The 18,754-nt window shown below is 49.6% G+C and overlaps 6 non-coding genes across 6 annotated transcripts; all 6 read right to left on the bottom strand.

Moving 5' to 3' along the window:
* Positions 1-718: 718 nt before the first annotated feature.
* Positions 719-792, bottom strand: Trnat-agu (transfer RNA threonine (anticodon AGU)). Its single transcript has one exon. It is a non-coding gene; the product is annotated as a tRNA-Thr (tRNA).
* Positions 793-2,190: 1,398 nt separating this feature from the next.
* Trnaa-agc (transfer RNA alanine (anticodon AGC)) lies at positions 2,191-2,264 on the bottom strand. Its single transcript has one exon. It is a non-coding gene; the product is annotated as a tRNA-Ala (tRNA).
* Positions 2,265-3,650: 1,386 nt separating this feature from the next.
* Trnaa-agc (transfer RNA alanine (anticodon AGC)) lies at positions 3,651-3,724 on the bottom strand. Its single transcript has one exon. It is a non-coding gene; the product is annotated as a tRNA-Ala (tRNA).
* A 1,387-nt stretch (positions 3,725-5,111) lies between these two features.
* Trnaa-agc (transfer RNA alanine (anticodon AGC)) lies at positions 5,112-5,185 on the bottom strand. The gene has a single exon. It is a non-coding gene; the product is annotated as a tRNA-Ala (tRNA).
* Positions 5,186-6,572: 1,387 nt separating this feature from the next.
* Positions 6,573-6,646, bottom strand: Trnaa-agc (transfer RNA alanine (anticodon AGC)). The gene has a single exon. It is a non-coding gene; the product is annotated as a tRNA-Ala (tRNA).
* An 8,688-nt stretch (positions 6,647-15,334) lies between these two features.
* Positions 15,335-15,408, bottom strand: Trnaa-agc (transfer RNA alanine (anticodon AGC)). The gene has a single exon. It is a non-coding gene; the product is annotated as a tRNA-Ala (tRNA).
* Positions 15,409-18,754: the final 3,346 nt, after the last annotated feature.

Genomic DNA, 18,754 nt, shown 5'->3' with positions numbered 1-18,754 from the left:
CCGTCTGTTTTGAACGTCTTAAATTGAAAGGGCGGTCACAAATTGGTCCATTTCACTCCTTGTCCACAATCACACAGCACCTGAGGTAACAAGCACATCTCAAGCTCCATTGTGCTCTCCATTGTTCATGCCAACTCAGTGCCTCGCTCTTTGCTACTGTGTCAAACTCTTGTCGTCCAACTGCAAAACACTGGGACACAGCAAGTTTCAGCTTCCGCTTTGCACTGATCGTACTACGAAACGATCCCCAAACTTGGCAATCACCCATGCAGATGACTTTTCCGACTTTACACGACGCTCACGCTAGTGACAGCCTTATTTATAGTTCGACGTCGCGCCAAAGTGAATGAGCACATTTCGCCTACGGCTTAGGCCGCTCTTCTAGTGCGGCTGCTCTGTGTCTGCAGGCAGCGAGGGGCTGCAAGCTTCCTGTGTTCGCAACTATATCACCTGTGCTTCCTTGTCAGAGACAGACTATCGCAAAACATACAACTCACTCAATGAATTGATTGCTACGGCATCTGTTATCAGCAGTCACAACCAGCAACACCAGTTGCAGCCGACTGCACGCAAAGAATGGGAACGTGCAGTGGGATTTACGTGAAATCGGCGCAATTGTGGATGCTAATCGTTCGCTTGTATCTGCCTACACACCTCTGCCGGTTGGGAATTATTCCACTTGCATGGCAAGGTGCGCATGTAGGTGTGTTAAAAATTCTGGAGGCGCTGGGTATCGATCCCAGTACCTCTCGCACACTAAGCGAGCGCTCTACCATCTGAGCTACGCCCACCCCCCCCGGTAACTAGTAGTGTTACATACAGTCATATCAACGTCACAGACCCTTGCACTCCCTTTATTCCGCAGACAAACACTACTCTCTATGTATCAGTGAGGGTGTCTTTCAGGTTTCGTGCATTCTGTATCGAATCGTAGTTGGCCACAATGAAAGTGGCACGCATAACGTCGGAAATAGAGTTCAGACACCGCTCTGAGTAAGACGAACGTGTTGTCCACCTCTAGACTTCAATGACGTTAAGCCGTGATACCTAAGACAGATCTGCACTCGATGACACCACGATAACAGCCGGTCCCCACACTTACACCTTGCTCTCCTTATGACAGTATACATCATATCAGTCTGTGACGCTGGTTTTGCAACTTCTTGCGTGCGTTTATGTTCGCCGCGACCAACACTTACCATGCACTGACCACAAAACATGGAGGAGCCGGAGCTTGAACCCGAGACCGTTCACACGCTAAGCGAACGATCTGCCAACTGAGCTACAGCTACACACACGACCAAGCCTGGCTATTCTCCATTCTTTGCGACTCTGATGTGCACGGACACGATGGTTGGTTGGTTTGTAGCGGCGAAGGTACCAGAATACAAAGGCGCGGACACGTTCATATACACAAGAGTTCCAAGTAGTTTCGATGCTCTGGTATTACGAATGCAAATTCCGTCTGTTTTGAACGTCTTAAATTGAAAGGGCGGTCACAAATTGGTCCATTTCACTCGTTGTCCACAATCACACAGCACCTGAGGTAACAAGCACATCTCGAGCCCCATTGTGCTCTCCATTGTTCATGCCAACTCAGTGCCTCGCTCTTTGCTACTTTGTCAAACTCTTGTCGTCCAACTGCAAAACACTGGGACACAACAAGTTTCCGCGTCCCCTTTGCACTGATCGTACTACGAAACGCTCCCCAAACTTTTCAATCACCCATGCAGATAACTTTTCCGACTTTACACGACGCTCACGCAACGCTCACGCTAGTGACAGCCTTATTTATAGTTCGACGTCGCGCCAAAGCGAATGAGCACATTTCGCCTACGGCTTAGGCCGCTCTTCTAGTGTGGCTGCTCTGTGTCTGCAGGCAGCGAGGGGCTGCAAGCTTCCTGTGTTCGCACCTATATCACCTGTGCTTCCTTGTCAGAGACAGACTATCGCAAAACATACAACTCACTCCATGAATTGATTGCTACGGCATCTGTTATCAGCAGTCACAACCAGCAACACCAGTAGCAGCCGACTGCACGCAAAGAATGGGAACGTGCAGTGGGATTTACGTGAAATCGGCGCAATTGTGGATGCTAATCGTTCGCTTGTATCTGCCTACACACCTCTGCCGGTTGGGAATTATTCCACTTGCATGGCAAGGTGCGCATGTAGGTGTGTTAAAAATTCTGGAGGCGCTGGGTATCGATCCCAGTACCTCTCGCACGCTAAGCGAGCGCTCTACCATCTGAGCTACGCCCACCCCCCCGATAACTAGTAGTGTTACATACAGTCATATCAACGTCACAGACCCTTGCACTCCCTTTATTCCGCAGACAAACACTACTCTCTATGTATCAGTGAGGGTGTCTTTCAGGTTTCGTGCATTCTGTATCGAATCGTAGTTGGCCACAATGAAAGTGGCACGCATAACGTCGGAAATAGAGTTCAGACACCGCTCTGAGTAAGACGAACGTGTTGTCCACCTCTAGACTTCAATGACGTTAAGCCGTGATACCTAAGACAGATCTGCACTCGATGACACCACGATAACAGCCGGTCCCCACACTTACACCTTGCTCTCCTTATGACAGTATACATCACATCAGTCTGTGACGCTGGTTTTGCAACTTCTTGCGTGCGTTTATGTTCGCCGCGACCAACACTTACCATGCACTGACCACAAAACATGGAGGAGCCGGAGCTTGAACCCGAGACCGTTCACACGCTAAGCGAACGATCTGCCAACTGAGCTACAGCTACACACACGACCAAGCCTGGCTATTCTCCATTCTTTGCGACTCTGATGTGCACGGACACGATGGTTGGTTGGTTTGTAGCGGCGAAGGTACCAGAATACAAAGGCGCGGACACGTTCATATACACAAGAGTTCCAAGTAGTTTCGATGCTCTGGTATTACGAATGCAAATTCCGTCTGTTTTGAACGTCTTAAATTGAAAGGGCGGTCACAAATTGGTCCATTTCACTCGTTGTCCACAATCACACAGCACCTGAGGTAACAAGCACATCTCGAGCCCCATTGTGCTCTCCATTGTTCATGCCAACTCAGTGCCTCGCTCTTTGCTACTTTGTCAAACTCTTGTCGTCCAACTGCAAAACACTGGGACACAACAAGTTTCCGCGTCCCCATTGCACTGATCGTACTACGAAACGCTCCCCAAACTTGGCAATCACCCATGCAGATGACTTTTCCGACTTTACACGACGCTCACGCTAGTGACAGCCTTATTTATAGTTCGACGTCGCGCCAAAGTGAATGAGCACATTTCGCCTACGGCTTAGGCCGCTCTTCTAGTGCGGCTGCTCTGTGTCTGCAGGCAGCGAGGGGCTGCAAGCTTCCTGTGTTCGCAACTATATCACCTGTGCTTCCTTGTCAGAGACAGACTATCGCAAAACATACAACTCACTCCATGAATTGATTGCTACGGCATCTGTTATCAGCAGTCACAACCAGCAACACCAGTTGCAGCCGACTGCACGCAAAGAATGGGAACGTGCAGTGGGATTTACGTGAAATCGGCGCAATTGTGGATGCTAATCGTTCGCTTGTATCTGCCTACACACCTCTGCCGGTTGGGAATTATTCCACTTGCATGGCAAGGTGCGCATGTAGGTGTGTTAAAAATTCTGGAGGCGCTGGGTATCGATCCCAGTACCTCTCGCACGCTAAGCGAGCGCTCTACCATCTGAGCTACGCCCACCCCCCCGATAACTAGTAGTGTTACATACAGTCATATCAACGTCACAGACCCTTGCACTCCCTTTATTCCGCAGACAAACACTACTCTCTATGTATCAGTGAGGGTGTCTTTCAGGTTTCGTGCATTCTGTATCGAATCGTAGTTGGCCACAATGAAAGTGGCACGCATAACGTCGGAAATAGAGTTCAGACACCGCTCTGAGTAAGACGAACGTGTTGTCCACCTCTAGACTTCAATGACGTTAAGCCGTGATACCTAAGACAGATCTGCACTCGATGACACCACGATAACAGCCGGTCCCCACACTTACACCTTGCTCTCCTTATGACAGTATACATCATATCAGTCTGTGACGCTGGTTTTGCAACTTCTTGCGTGCGTTTATGTTCGCCGCGACCAACACTTACCATGCACTGACCACAAAACATGGAGGAGCCGGAGCTTGAACCCGAGACCGTTCACACGCTAAGCGAACGATCTGCCAACTGAGCTACAGCTACACACACGACCAAGCCTGGCTATTCTCCATTCTTTGCGACTCTGATGTGCACGGACACGATGGTTGGTTGGTTTGTAGCGGCGAAGGTACCAGAATACAAAGGCGCGGACACGTTCATATACACAAGAGTTCCAAGTAGTTTCGATGCTCTGGTATTACGAATGCAAATTCCGTCTGTTTTGAACGTCTTAAATTGAAAGGGCGGTCACAAATTGGTCCATTTCACTCGTTGTCCACAATCACACAGCACCTGAGGTAACAAGCACATCTCGAGCCCCATTGTGCTCTCCATTGTTCATGCCAACTCAGTGCCTCGCTCTTTGCTACTTTGTCAAACTCTTGTCGTCCAACTGCAAAACACTGGGACACAACAAGTTTCCGCGTCCCCTTTGCACTGATCGTACTACGAAACGCTCCCCAAACTTTCTCAATCACCCATGCAGATGACTTTTCCGACTTTACACGACGCTCACGCTAGTGACAGCCTTATTTATAGTTCGACGTCGCGCCAAAGCGAATGAGCACATTTCGCCTACGGCTTAGGCCGCTCTTCTAGTGTGGCTGCTCTGTGTCTGCAGGCAGCGAGGGGCTGCAAGCTTCCTGTGTTCGCAACTATATCACCTGTGCTACCTTGTCAGAGACAGACTATCGCAAAACATACAACTCACTCCATGAATTGATTGCTACGGCATCTGTTATCAGCAGTCACAACCAGCAACACCAGTTGCAGCCGACTGCACGCAAAGAATGGGAACGTGCAGTGGGATTTACGTGAAATCGGCGCAATTGTGGATGCTAATCGTTCGCTTGTATCTGCCTACACACCTCTGCCGGTTGGGAATTATTCCACTTGCATGGCAAGGTGCGCATGTAGGTGTGTTAAAAATTCTGGAGGCGCTGGGTATCGATCCCAGTACCTCTCGCACGCTAAGCGAGCGCTCTACCATCTGAGCTACGCCCACCCCCCCGATAACTAGTAGTGTTACATACAGTCATATCAACGTCACAGACCCTTGCACTCCCTTTATTCCGCAGACAAACACTACTCTCTATGTATCAGTGAGGGTGTCTTTCAGGTTTCGTGCATTCTGTATCGAATCGTAGTTGGCCACAATGAAAGTGGCACGCATAACGTCGGAAATAGAGTTCAGACACCGCTCTGAGTAAGACGAACGTGTTGTCCACCTCTAGACTTCAATGACGTTAAGCCGTGATACCTAAGACAGATCTGCACTCGATGACACCACGATAACAGCCGGTCCCCACACTTACACCTTGCTCTCCTTATGACAGTATACATCATATCAGTCTGTGACGCTGGTTTTGCAACTTCTTGCGTGCGTTTATGTTCGCCGCGACCAACACTTACCATGCACTGACCACAAAACATGGAGGAGCCGGAGCTTGAACCCGAGACCGTTCACACGCTAAGCGAACGATCTGCCAACTGAGCTACAGCTACACACACGACCAAGCCTGGCTATTCTCCATTCTTTGCGACTCTGATGTGCACGGACACGATGGTTGGTTGGTTTGTAGCGGCGAAGGTACCAGAATACAAAGGCGCGGACACGTTCATATACACAAGAGTTCCAAGTAGTTTCGATGCTCTGGTATTACGAATGCAAATTCCGTCTGTTTTGAACGTCTTAAATTGAAAGGGCGGTCACAAATTGGTCCATTTCACTCGTTGTCCACAATCACACAGCACCTGAGGTAACAAGCACATCTCGAGCCCCATTGTGCTCTCCATTGTTCATGCCAACTCAGTGCCTCGCTCTTTGCTACTTTGTCAAACTCTTGTCGTCCAACTGCAAAACACTGGGACACAACAAGTTTCCGCGTCCCCTTTGCACTGATCGTACTACGAAACGCTCCCCAAACTTTCTCAATCACCCATGCAGATGACGTTTCCGACTTTACACGACGCTCACGCTAGTGACAGCCTTATTTATAGTTCGACGTCGCGCCAAAGCGAATGAGCACATTTCGCCTACGGCTTAGGCCGCTCTTCTAGTGTGGCTGCTCTGTGTCTGCAGGCAGCGAGGGGCTGCAAGCTTCCTGTGTTCGCACCTATATCACCTGTGCTTCCTTGTCAGAGACAGACTATCGCAAAACATACAACTCACTCCATGAATTGATTGCTACGGCATCTGTTATCAGCAGTCACAACCAGCAACACCAGTAGCAGCCGACTGCACGCAAAGAATGGGAACGTGCAGTGGGATTTACGTGAAATCGGCGCAATTGTGGATGCTAATCGTTCGCTTGTATCTGCCTACACACCTCTGCCGGTTGGGAATTATTCCACTTGCATGGCAAGGTGCGCATGTAGGTGTGTTAAAAATTCTGGAGGCGCTGGGTATCGATCCCAGTACCTCTCGCACGCTAAGCGAGCGCTCTACCATCTGAGCTACGCCCACCCCCCCGATAACTAGTAGTGTTACATACAGTCATATCAACGTCACAGACCCTTGCACTCCCTTTATTCCGCAGACAAACACTACTCTCTATGTATCAGTGAGGGTGTCTTTCAGGTTTCGTGCATTCTGTATCGAATCGTAGTTGGCCACAATGAAAGTGGCACGCATAACGTCGGAAATAGAGTTCAGACACCGCTCTGAGTAAGACGAACGTGTTGTCCACCTCTAGACTTCAATGACGTTAAGCCGTGATACCTAAGACAGATCTGCACTCGATGACACCACGATAACAGCCGGTCCCCACACTTACACCTTGCTCTCCTTATGACAGTATACATCATATCAGTCTGTGACGCTGGTTTTGCAACTTCTTGCGTGCGTTTATGTTCGCCGCGACCAACACTTACCATGCACTGACCACAAAACATGGAGGAGCCGGAGCTTGAACCCGAGACCGTTCACACGCTAAGCGAACGATCTGCCAACTGAGCTACAGCTACACACACGACCAAGCCTGGCTATTCTCCATTCTTTGCGACTCTGATGTGCACGGACACGATGGTTGGTTGGTTTGTAGCGGCGAAGGTACCAGAATACAAAGGCGCGGACACGTTCATATACACAAGAGTTCCAAGTAGTTTCGATGCTCTGGTATTACGAATGCAAATTCCGTCTGTTTTGAACGTCTTAAATTGAAAGGGCGGTCACAAATTGGTCCATTTCACTCGTTGTCCACAATCACACAGCACCTGAGGTAACAAGCACATCTCGAGCCCCATTGTGCTCTCCATTGTTCATGCCAACTCAGTGCCTCGCTCTTTGCTACTTTGTCAAACTCTTGTCGTCCAACTGCAAAACACTGGGACACAACAAGTTTCCGCGTCCCCTTTGCACTGATCGTACTACGAAACGCTCCCCAAACTTTCTCAATCACCCATGCAGATGACGTTTCCGACTTTACACGACGCTCACGCTAGTGACAGCCTTATTTATAGTTCGACGTCGCGCCAAAGCGAATGAGCACATTTCGCCTACGGCTTAGGCCGCTCTTCTAGTGTGGCTGCTCTGTGTCTGCAGGCAGCGAGGGGCTGCAAGCTTCCTGTGTTCGCACCTATATCACCTGTGCTTCCTTGTCAGAGACAGACTATCGCAAAACATACAACTCACTCCATGAATTGATTGCTACGGCATCTGTTATCAGCAGTCACAACCAGCAACACCAGTAGCAGCCGACTGCACGCAAAGAATGGGAACGTGCAGTGGGATTTACGTGAAATCGGCGCAATTGTGGATGCTAATCGTTCGCTTGTATCTGCCTACACACCTCTGCCGGTTGGGAATTATTCCACTTGCATGGCAAGGTGCGCATGTAGGTGTGTTAAAAATTCTGGAGGCGCTGGGTATCGATCCCAGTACCTCTCGCACGCTAAGCGAGCGCTCTACCATCTGAGCTGCGCCCACCTCCCCGATAACTAGTAGTGCTACATACAGTCATATCAACGTCACAGACCCTTGCACTCCCATTATTCCGCAGACAAACACTACTCTCTATGTATCAGTGAGGGTGTCTTTCAGGTTTCGTGCATTCTGTATCAAATCGTAGTTGGCCACAATGAAAGTGGCACGCATAACGTCGAAAATAGAATTCAGACACCGCTCTGAGTAAGACGAACGTGTTGTCCACCTCTAGACTTCAATGACGTTAAGCCGTGATACCTAAGACAGATCTGCACTCGATGACACCACGATAACAGCCGGTCCCCACACTTACACCTTGCTCTCCTTATGACAGTATACATCATATCAGTCTGTGACGCTGGTTTTGCAACTTCTTGCGTGCGTTTATGTTCGCCGCGACCAACACTTACCATGCACTGACCACAAAACATGGAGGAGCCGGGGCTTGAACCCGAGACCGTTCACACGCTAAGCGAAAGATCTGCCAACTGAGCTACAGCTACACAAACGACCAAGCCTGGCTATTCTCCATTCTTTGCGACTCTGATGTGCACGGACACGATGGTTGGTTGGTTTGTAGCGGCGAAGGTACCAGAATACAAAGGCGCGGACACGTTCATATACACAAGAGTTCCAAGTAGTTTCGATGCTCTGGTATTACGAATGCAAATTCCGTCTGTTTTGAACGTCTTAAATTGAAAGGGCGGTCACAAATTGGTCCATTTCACTCCTTGTCCACAATCACACAGCACCTGAGGTAACAAGCACATCTCGAGCCCCATTGTGCTCTCCATTGTTCATGCCAACTCAGTGCCTCGCTCTTTGCAACTGTGTCAAACTCTTGTCGTCCAACTGCAAAACACTGGGACACAACAAGTTTCCGCGTCGCCTTTGCACTGATCGTACTACGAAACGCTCCCCAAACTTGGCAATCACCCATGCAGATGACTTTTCCGACTTTACACGACGCTCACGCTAGTGACAGCCTCATTTATAGTTCGACGTCGCGCCAAAGCGAATGAGCACATTTCGCCTACGGCTTAGGCCGCTCTTCTAGTGTGGCTGCTCTGTGTCTGCAGGCAGCGAGGGGCTGCAAGCTTCCTGTGTTCGCACCTATATCACCTGTGCTTCCTTGTCAGAGACAGACTATCGCAAAACATACAACTCACTCCATGAATTGATTGCTACGGCATCTGTTATCAGCAGTCACAACCAGCAACACCAGTAGCAGCCGACTGCACGCAAAGAATGGGAACGTGCAGTGGGATTTACGTGAAATCGGCGCAATTGTGGATGCTAATCGTGCGCTTGTATCTGCCTACACACCTCTGCCGGTTGGGAATTATTCCACTTGCATGGCAAGGTGCGCATGTAGGTGTATTAAAAATTCTGGAGGCGCTGGGTATCGATCGCAGTACCTCTCGCACGCTAAGCGAGCGCTCTACCATCTGAGCTACGCCAACCCCCCCGATAACTAGTAGTGCTACATACAGTCATATCAACGTCACAGACCCTTGCACTCCCATTATTCCGCAGACAAACACTACTCTCTATGTATCAGTGAGGGTGTCTTTCAGGTTTCGTGCATTCTGTATCGAATCGTAGTTGGCCACAATGAAAGTGGCACGCATAACGTCGAAAATAGAGTTCAGACACCGCTCTGAGTAAGACGAACGTGTTGTCCACCTCTAGACTTCAATGACGTTAAGCCGTGATACCTAAGACAGATCTGCACTCGATGACACCACGATAACAGCCGGTCCCCACACTTACACCTTGCTCTCCTTATGACAGTATACATCATATCAGTCTGTGACGCTGGTTTTGCACCTTCTTGCGTGCGTTTATGTTCGCCGCGACCAACACTTACCATGCACTGACCACAAAACATGGAGGAGCCGGGGCTTGAACCCGAGAGCGTTCACACGCTAAGCGAACGATCTGCCAACTGAGCTACAGCTACACACACGGCCAACCCTGGCTATTCTCCATTCTTTGCGACTCTGATGTGCACGGACACGATGGTTGGTTGGTTTGTAGCGGCGAAGGTACCAGAATACAAAGGCGCGGACACGTTCATATACACAAGAGTTCCAAGTAGTTTCGATGCTCTGGTATTACGAATGCAAATTCCGTCTGTTTTGAACGTCTTAAATTGAAAGGGCGGTCACAAATTGGTCCATTTCACTCCTTGTCCACAATCACACAGCACCTGAGGTAACAAGCACATCTCGAGCCCCATTGTGCTCTCCATTGTTCATGCCAACTCAGTGCCTCGCTCTTTCCTACTGTGTCAAACTCTTGTCGTCCAACTGCAAAACACTGGGACACAACAAGTTTCCGCGTCGCCTTTGCACTGATCGTACTACGAAACGCTCCCCAAACTTGGCAATCACCCATGCAGATGACTTTTCCGACTTTACACGACGCTCACGCTAGTGACAGCCTTATTTATAGTTCGACGTCGCGCCAAAGCGAATGAGCACATTTCGCCTACGGCTTAGGCCGCTCTTCTAGTGTGGCTGCTCTGTGTCTGCAGGCAGCGAGGGGCTGCAAGCTTCCTGTGTTCGCACCTATATCACCTGTGCTTCCTTGTCAGAGACAGACTATCGCAAAACATACAACTCACTCCATGAATTGATTGCTACGGCATCTGTTACCAGCAGTCACAACCAGCAACACCAGTTGCAGCCGACAGCACGCAAAGAATGGGAACGTGCAGTGGGATTTACGTGAAATCGGCGCAATTGTGGATGCTAATCGTTCGCTTGTATCTGCCTACACACCTCTGCCGGTTGGGAATTATTCCACCTGCATGGCAAGGTGCGCATGTAGGTGTGTTAAAAATTCTGGAGGCGCTGGGTATCGATCCCAGTACTTCCCGCACGCTAAGCGAGCGCTCTACCATCTGAGCTACGCCCACCCCCCCCGATAACTAGTAGTGCTACATACAGTCATATCAACGTCACAGACCCTTGCACTCCCATTATTCCGCAGACAAACACTACTCTCTATGTATCAGTGAGGGTGTCTTTCAGGTTTCGTGCATTCTGTATCGAATCGTAGTTGGCCACAATGAAAGTAGCACGCATAACGTCGAAAATAGAGTTCAGACACCGCTCTGAGTAAGACGAACGTGTTGTCCACCTCTAGACTTCAATGACGTTAATCCGCGATACCTAAGACAGATCTGCACTCGATGACACCACGATAACAGCCGGTCCCCACACTTACACCTTGCTCTCCTTATGACAGTATACATCATATCAGTCTGTGACGCTGGTTTTGCAACTTCTTGCGTGCGTTTATGTTCGCCGCGACCAACACTTACCATGCACTGACCACAAAACATGGAGGAGCCGGGGCTTGAACCCGAGACCGTTCACACGCTAAGCGAACGATCTGCCAACTGAGCTACAGCTACACACACGACCAAGCCTGGCTATTCTCCATTCTTTGCGACTCTGATGTGCACGGACACGATGGTTGGTTGGTTTGTAGCGGCGAAGGTACCAGAATACAAAGGCGCGGACACGTTCACATACACAAGAGTTCCAAGTAGTTTCGATGCTCTGGTATTACGAATGCAAATTCCGTCTGTTTTGAACGTCTTAAATTGAAAGGGCGGTCACAAATTGGTCCATTTCACTCCTTGTCCACAATCACACAGCACCTGAGGTAACAAGCACATCTCGAGCCCCATTGTGCTCTCCATTGTTCATGCCAACTCAGTGCCTCGCTCTTTGCTACTGTGTCAAACTCTTGTCGTCCAACTGCAAAACACTGGGACACAACAAGTTTCCGCGTCGCCTTTGCACTGATCGTACTACGAAACGCTCCCCAAACTTGGCAATCACCCATGCAGATGACTTTTCCGACTTTACACGACGCTCACGCTAGTGACAGCCTTATTTATAGTTCGACGTCGCGCCAAAGCGAATGAGCACATTTCGCCTACGGCTTAGGCCGCTCTTCTAGTGTGGCTGCTCCGTGTCTGCAGGCAGCGAGGGGCTGCAAGCTTCCTGTGTTCGCACCTACATCACCTGTGCTTCCTTGTCAGAGACAGACTATCGCAAAACATACAACTCACTCCATGAATTGATTGCTACGGCATCTGTTATCAGCAGTCACAACCAGCAACACCAGTAGCAGCCGGCTGTACGCAAAGAATGGGAACGTGCAGTGGGATTTACGTGAAATCGGCGCAATTGTGGATCCTAATCGTTCGCTTGTATCTGCCTACACACCTCTGCCGGTTGGGAATTATTCCACTTGCATGGCAAGGTGCGCATGTAGGTGTGTTAAAAATTCTGGAGGCGCTGGGTATCGATCGCAGTACCTCTCGCACGCTAAGCGATCACTCTACCATCTGAGCTACGCCCACCCACCCGATAACTAGTAGTGCTACATACAGTCATATCAACGTCACAGACCCTTGCACTCCCATTATTCCGCAGACAAACACTACTCTCTATGTATCAGTGAGGGTGTCTTTCAGGTTTCGTGCATTCTGTATCGAATCGTAGTTGGCCACAATGAAAGTGGCACGCATAACGTCGAAAATAGAGTTCAGACACCGCTCTGAGTAAGACGAACGTGTTGTCCACCTCTAGACTTCAATGACGTTAAGCCGTGATACCTAAGACAGATCTGCACTCGATGACACCACGATAACAGCCGGTCCCCACACTTACACCTTGCTCTCCTTATGACAGTATACATCATATCAGTCTGTGACGCTGGTTTTGCACCCTCTTACGTGCGTTTATGTTCGCCGCGACCAACACTTACCATGCACTGACCACAAAACATGGAGGAGCCGGGGCTTGAACCCGAGACCGTTCACACGCTAAGCGAACGATCTGCCAACTGAGCTACAGCTACACACACGACCAAGCCTGGCTATTCTCCATTCATTGCGACTCTGATGTGCACGGACACGATGGTTTGTTGGTTTGTAGCGGCGAAGGTACCAGAATACAAAGGAGCGGACACGTTCATATACACAAGAGTTCCAAGTAGTTTCGATGCTCTGGTATTACGAATGCAAATTCCGTCTGTTTTGAACGTCTTAAATTGAAAGGGCGGTCACAAATTGGTCCATTTCACTCGTTGTCCACAATCACACAGCACCTGAGGTAACAAGCACATCTCGAGCCCCATTGTGCTCTCCATTGTTTATGCCAACTCAGTGCCTCGCTCTTTGCTACTGCGTCAAACTCTTGTCGTCCAACTGCAAAACACTGGGACACAACAAGTTTCCGCGTCGCCTTTGGACTGATCGTACTACGAAACGCTCCCCAAACTTGGCAATCACCCATGCAGATGACTTTTCCGACTTTACACGACGCTCACGCTAGTGACAGCCTTATTTATAGTTCGACGTCGCGCCAAAGCGAATGAGCACATTTCGCCTACGGCTTAGGCCGCTCTTCTAGTGTGGCTGCTCCGTGTCTGCAGGCAGCGAGGGGCTGCAAGCTTCTTGTGTTCGCACCTATATCACCTGTGCTTCCTTGTCAGTGACAGACTATCGGAAAACATACAACTCACTCCATGAATTGATTGCTACGGCATCTGTTATCAGCAGTCACAACCAGCAACACCAGTAGCAGCCGACTGTACGAAAAGAATGGGAACGTGCAGTGGGATTTACGTGAAATCGGCGCAATTGTGGATGCTAATCGTTCGCTTGTATCTGCCTACACACCTCTGCCGGTTGGGAATTATTCCACTTGCATGGCAAGGTGCGCATGTAGGTGTGTTAAAAATTCTGGAGGCGCTGGGTATCGATCCCAGTACCTCTCGCACGCTAAGCGAGCGCTCTACCATCTCCGCTACGCCCACCCCCCAGATAACTAGCAGTGCTACATACAGTCATATCAACGTCACAGACCCTTGCACTCCCATTATTCCGCAGACAAACACTACTCTCTATGTATCAGTGAGGGTGTCTTTCAGGTTTCGTGCATTCTGTATCGAATCGTAGTTGGCCACAATGAAAGTGGCACGCATAACGTCGAAAATAGAGTTCAGACACCGCTCTGAGTAAGACGAACGTGTTGTCCACCTCTAGACTTCAATGACGTTAAGCCGTGATACCTAAGACAGATCTGCACTCGATGACACCACGATAACAGCCGGTCCCCACACTTACACCTTGCTCTCCTTATGACAGTATACATCATATCAGTCTGTGACGCTGGTTTTGCACCTTCTTACGTGCGTTTATGTTCGCCGCGACCAACACTTACCATGCACTGACCACAAAACATGGAGGAGCCGGGGCTTGAACCATAGACCGTTCACACGCTAAGCGAACGATCTGCCAACTGAGCTACAGCTACACACACGACCAAGCCTGGCTATTCTCCATTCTTTGCGACTCTGATGTGCACGGACACGATGGTTGGTTGGTTTGTAGCGGCGAAGGTACCAGAATACAAAGGCGCGGACACGTTCATATACACAAGAGTTCCAAGTAGTTTCGATGCTCTGGTATTACGAATGCAAATTCCGTCTGTTTTGAACGTCTTAAATTGAAAGGGCGGTCACAAATTGGTCCATTTCACTCCCTGTCTACAATCACACAGCACCTGAGGTAACAAGCACATCTCGAGCCCCATTGTGCTCTCCATTGTTCATGCCAACTCAGTGCCTCGCTCTTTGCTACTGTGTCAAACTCTTGTCGTCCAACTGCAAAACACTGGGACACAACAAGTTTCCGCGTCGCCTTTGCACTGATCGTACTACGAAACTCTTCCCAAACTTGGCAATCACCCATGCAGATGACTTTTCCGAATTTACACGACGCTCACGCTAGTGACAGCCTTATTTATAGTTCGACGTTGCGCCAAAGCGAATGAGCACATTTCGCCTACGGCTTAGGCCGCTCTTCTAGTGTGGCTGCTCTGTGTCTGCAGGCAGCGAGGGGCTGCAAGCTTCCTGTGTTCGCACCTATATCACCTGTGCTTCCTTGTCAGAGACAGACTATCGCAAAACATACAACTCACTCCATGAATTGATTGCTACGCCATCTGTTATCAGCAGTCACAACCAGCAACACCAGTAGCAGCCGACTGCACGCAAAGAATGGGAACGTGCAGTGGGATTTACGTGAAATCGGCGCAATTGTGGATGCCAATCGTTCGCTTGTATCTGCCTACACACCTCTGCCGGTTGGAAATTATTCCACTTGCATGGCAAGGTGCGCATGTAGGTGTGTTAAAAATTCTGGAGGCGCTGGGTATCGATCCCAGTACCTCTCGCACGCTAAGCGAGCGCTCTACCATCTGAGCTACGCCCACCCCCCCGATAACTAGTAGTGCTACATACAGTCATATCAACGTCACAGACCCTTGCACTCCCATTATTCCGCAGACAAACACTACTCTCTATGTATCAGTGAGGGTGTCTTTCAGGTTTCGTGCATTCTGTATCGAATCGTAGTTGGCCACAATGAAAGTGGCACGCATAACGTCGAAAATAGAGTTCAGACACCGCTCTGAGTAAGACGAACGTGTTGTCCACCTCTAGACTTCAATGACGTTAAGCCGTGATACCTAAGACAGATCTGCACTCGATGACACCACGATAACAGCCGGTCCCCACACTTACACCTTGCTCTCCTTATGACAGTATACATCATATCAGTCTGTGACATTGGTTTTGCACCTTCTTGCGTGCGTTTATGTTCGCCGCGACCAACACTTACCATGCACTGACCACAAAACATGGAGGAGCCGGGGCTTGAACCCAAGACCGTTCACACGCTAAGCGAACGATCTGCCAACTGAGCTACAGCTACACACACGACCAAGCCTGGCTATTCTCCATTCTTTGCGAGTCTGATGTGCACGGACACGATGGTTGGTTGGTTTGTAGCGGCGAAGGTACCAGAATACAAAGGCGCGGACACGTTCATATACACAAGAGTTCCAAGTAGTTTCGATGCTCTGGTATTACGAATGCAAATTCCGTCTGTTTTGAACGTCTTAAATTGAAAGGGCGGTCAGAAATTGGTCCATTTCACTCCTTGTTCACAATCACACAGCACCTGAGGTAACAAGCACATCTCGAGCCCCATTGTGCTCTCCATTGTTCATGCCAACTCAGTGCCTCGCTCTTTGCTACTGTGTCAAACTCTTGTCGTCCAACTGCAAAACACTGGGACACAACAAGTTTCCGCGTCGCCTTTGCACTGATCGTACTACGAAACGCTCCCCAAACTTGGCAATCACCCATGCAGATGACTTTTCCGACTTTACACGACGCTCACGCTAGTGACAGCCTTATTTATAGTTCGACGTCGCGCCAAAGCGAATGAGCACATTTCGCCTACGGCTTAGGCCGCTCTTCTAGTGTGGCTGCTCTGTGTCTGCAGGCAGCGAGGGGCTGCTAGCTTCCTGTGTTCGCACCTATATCACCTGTGCTTCCTTGTCAGAGACAGACTATCGCAAAACATACAACTCACTCCATGAATTGATTGCTACGGCATCTGTTATCAGCAGTCACAACCAGCAACGCCAGTAGCAGCCGACTGCACGCAAAGAATGGGAACGTGCAGTGGGATTTACGTGAAATCGGCGCAATTGTGGATGCTAATCGTTCGCTTGTATCTGCCTACACACCTCTGCCGGTTGGGAATTATTCCACTTGCATGGCAAGGTGCGCATGTAGGTGTGTTAAAAATTCTGGAGGCGCTGGGTAACGATCCCAGTACCTCTCGCACGCTAAGCGAGCGCTCTACCATCCGAGCTACGCCCACACCCCCGATAACTAGTAGTGCTACATACAGTCATATCAACGTCACAGACCCTTGCACTCCCATTATTCCGCAGACAAACACTACTCTCTATGTATCAGTGAGGGTGTCTTTCAGGTTTCGTGCATTCTGTATCGAATCGTAGTTGGCCACAATTAAAGTGGCACGCATAACGTCGAAAATAGAGTTCAGACACCGCTCGGAGTAAGACGAACGTGTTGTCCACCTCTAGACTTCAATGACGTTAAGCCGTGATACCTAAGACAGATCTGCACTCGATGACACCACGATAACAGCCGGTCCCCACACTTACACCTTGCTCTCCTTATGACAGTATACATCATATCAGTCTGTGACGCTGGTTTTGCAACTTCTTGCGTGCGTTTATGTTCGCCGCGACCAACACTTACCATGCACTGACCACAAAACATGGAGGAGCCGGGGCTTGAACCCGAGACCGTTCACACGCTAAGCGAACGATCTGCCAACTGAGCTACAGCTACACACACGACCAAGCCTGGCTATTCTCCATTCTTTGCGACTCTGATGTGCACGGACACGATGGTTGGTTGGTTTGTAGCGGCGAAGGTACCAGAATACAAAGGCGCGGACACGTTCATATACACAAGAGTTCCAAGTAGTTTCGATGCTCTGGTATTACGAATGCAAATTCCGTCTGTTTTGAACGTCTTAAATTGAAAGGGCGGTCACAAATAGGTCCATTTCACTCCTTGTCCACAATCACACAGCACCTGAGGTAACAAGCACATCTCGAGCCCCATTGTGCTCTCCATTGTTCATGCCAACTCAGTGCCTCGCTCTTTGCTACTGTGTCAAACTCTTGTCGTCCAACTGCAAAACACTGGGACACAACAAGTTTCCGCGTCGCCTTTGCACTGATCGTACTACGAAACGCTCCCCAAACTTGGCAATCACCCATGCAGATGACTTTTCCGACTTTACACGACGCTCACGCTAGTGACAGCCTTATTTATAGTTCGACGTCGCGGCAAAGCGAATGAGCACATTTCGCCTACGGCTTAGGCCGCTCTTCTAGTGTGGCTGCTCTGTGTCTGCAGGCAGCGAGGGGCTGCAAGCTTCCTGTGTTCGCACCTATATCACCTGTGCTTCCTTGTCAGAGACAGACTATCGCAAAACATACAACTCACTCCATGAATTGATTGCTACGGCATCTGTTATCAGCAGTCACAACCAGCAATGCCAGTAGCAGCCGACTGCACGCAAAGAATGGGAACGTGCAGTGGGATTTACGTGAAATCGGCGCAATTGTGGATGCTAATCGTTCGCTCGTATCTGCCTACACACCTCTGCCAGTTGGGAATTATTCCACTTGCATGGCAAGGTGCGCATGTAGGTGTGTTAAAAATTCTGGGGGCGCTGGGTATCGATCCCAGTACCTCTCGCACGCTAAGCGAGCGCTCTACCATCCGAGCTACGCCCAACCCCCCGATAACTAGTAGTGCTACATACAGTCATATCAACGTCACAGACCCTTGCACTCCCATTATTCCGCAGACAAACACTACTCTCTATGTATCAGTGAGGGTGTCTTTCAGGTTTCGTGCATTCTGTATCGAATCGTAGTTGGCCACAATGAAAGTGGCACGCATAACGTCGAAAATAGAGTTCAGACACCGCTCTGAGTAAGACGAACGTGTTGTCCACCTCTAGACTTCAATGACGTTAAGCCGTGATACCTAAGACAGATCTGCACTCGATGACACCACGATAACAGCCGGTCCCCACACTTACACCTTGCTCTCCTTATGACAGTATACATCATATCAGTCTGTGACGCTGGTTTTGCAACTTCTTGCGTGCGTTTATGTTCGCCGCGACCAACACTTACCATGCACTGACCACAAAACA

The sequence above is a fragment of the Schistocerca gregaria genome, chromosome 3, assembly GCF_023897955.1.
Source record: "Schistocerca gregaria isolate iqSchGreg1 chromosome 3, iqSchGreg1.2, whole genome shotgun sequence".
NCBI classification, from domain to species: domain Eukaryota; kingdom Metazoa; phylum Arthropoda; class Insecta; order Orthoptera; family Acrididae; genus Schistocerca; species Schistocerca gregaria.
Note: the sequence above shows the minus strand (reverse complement) of the source record. Positions and strands in the feature narration are given on the sequence as shown.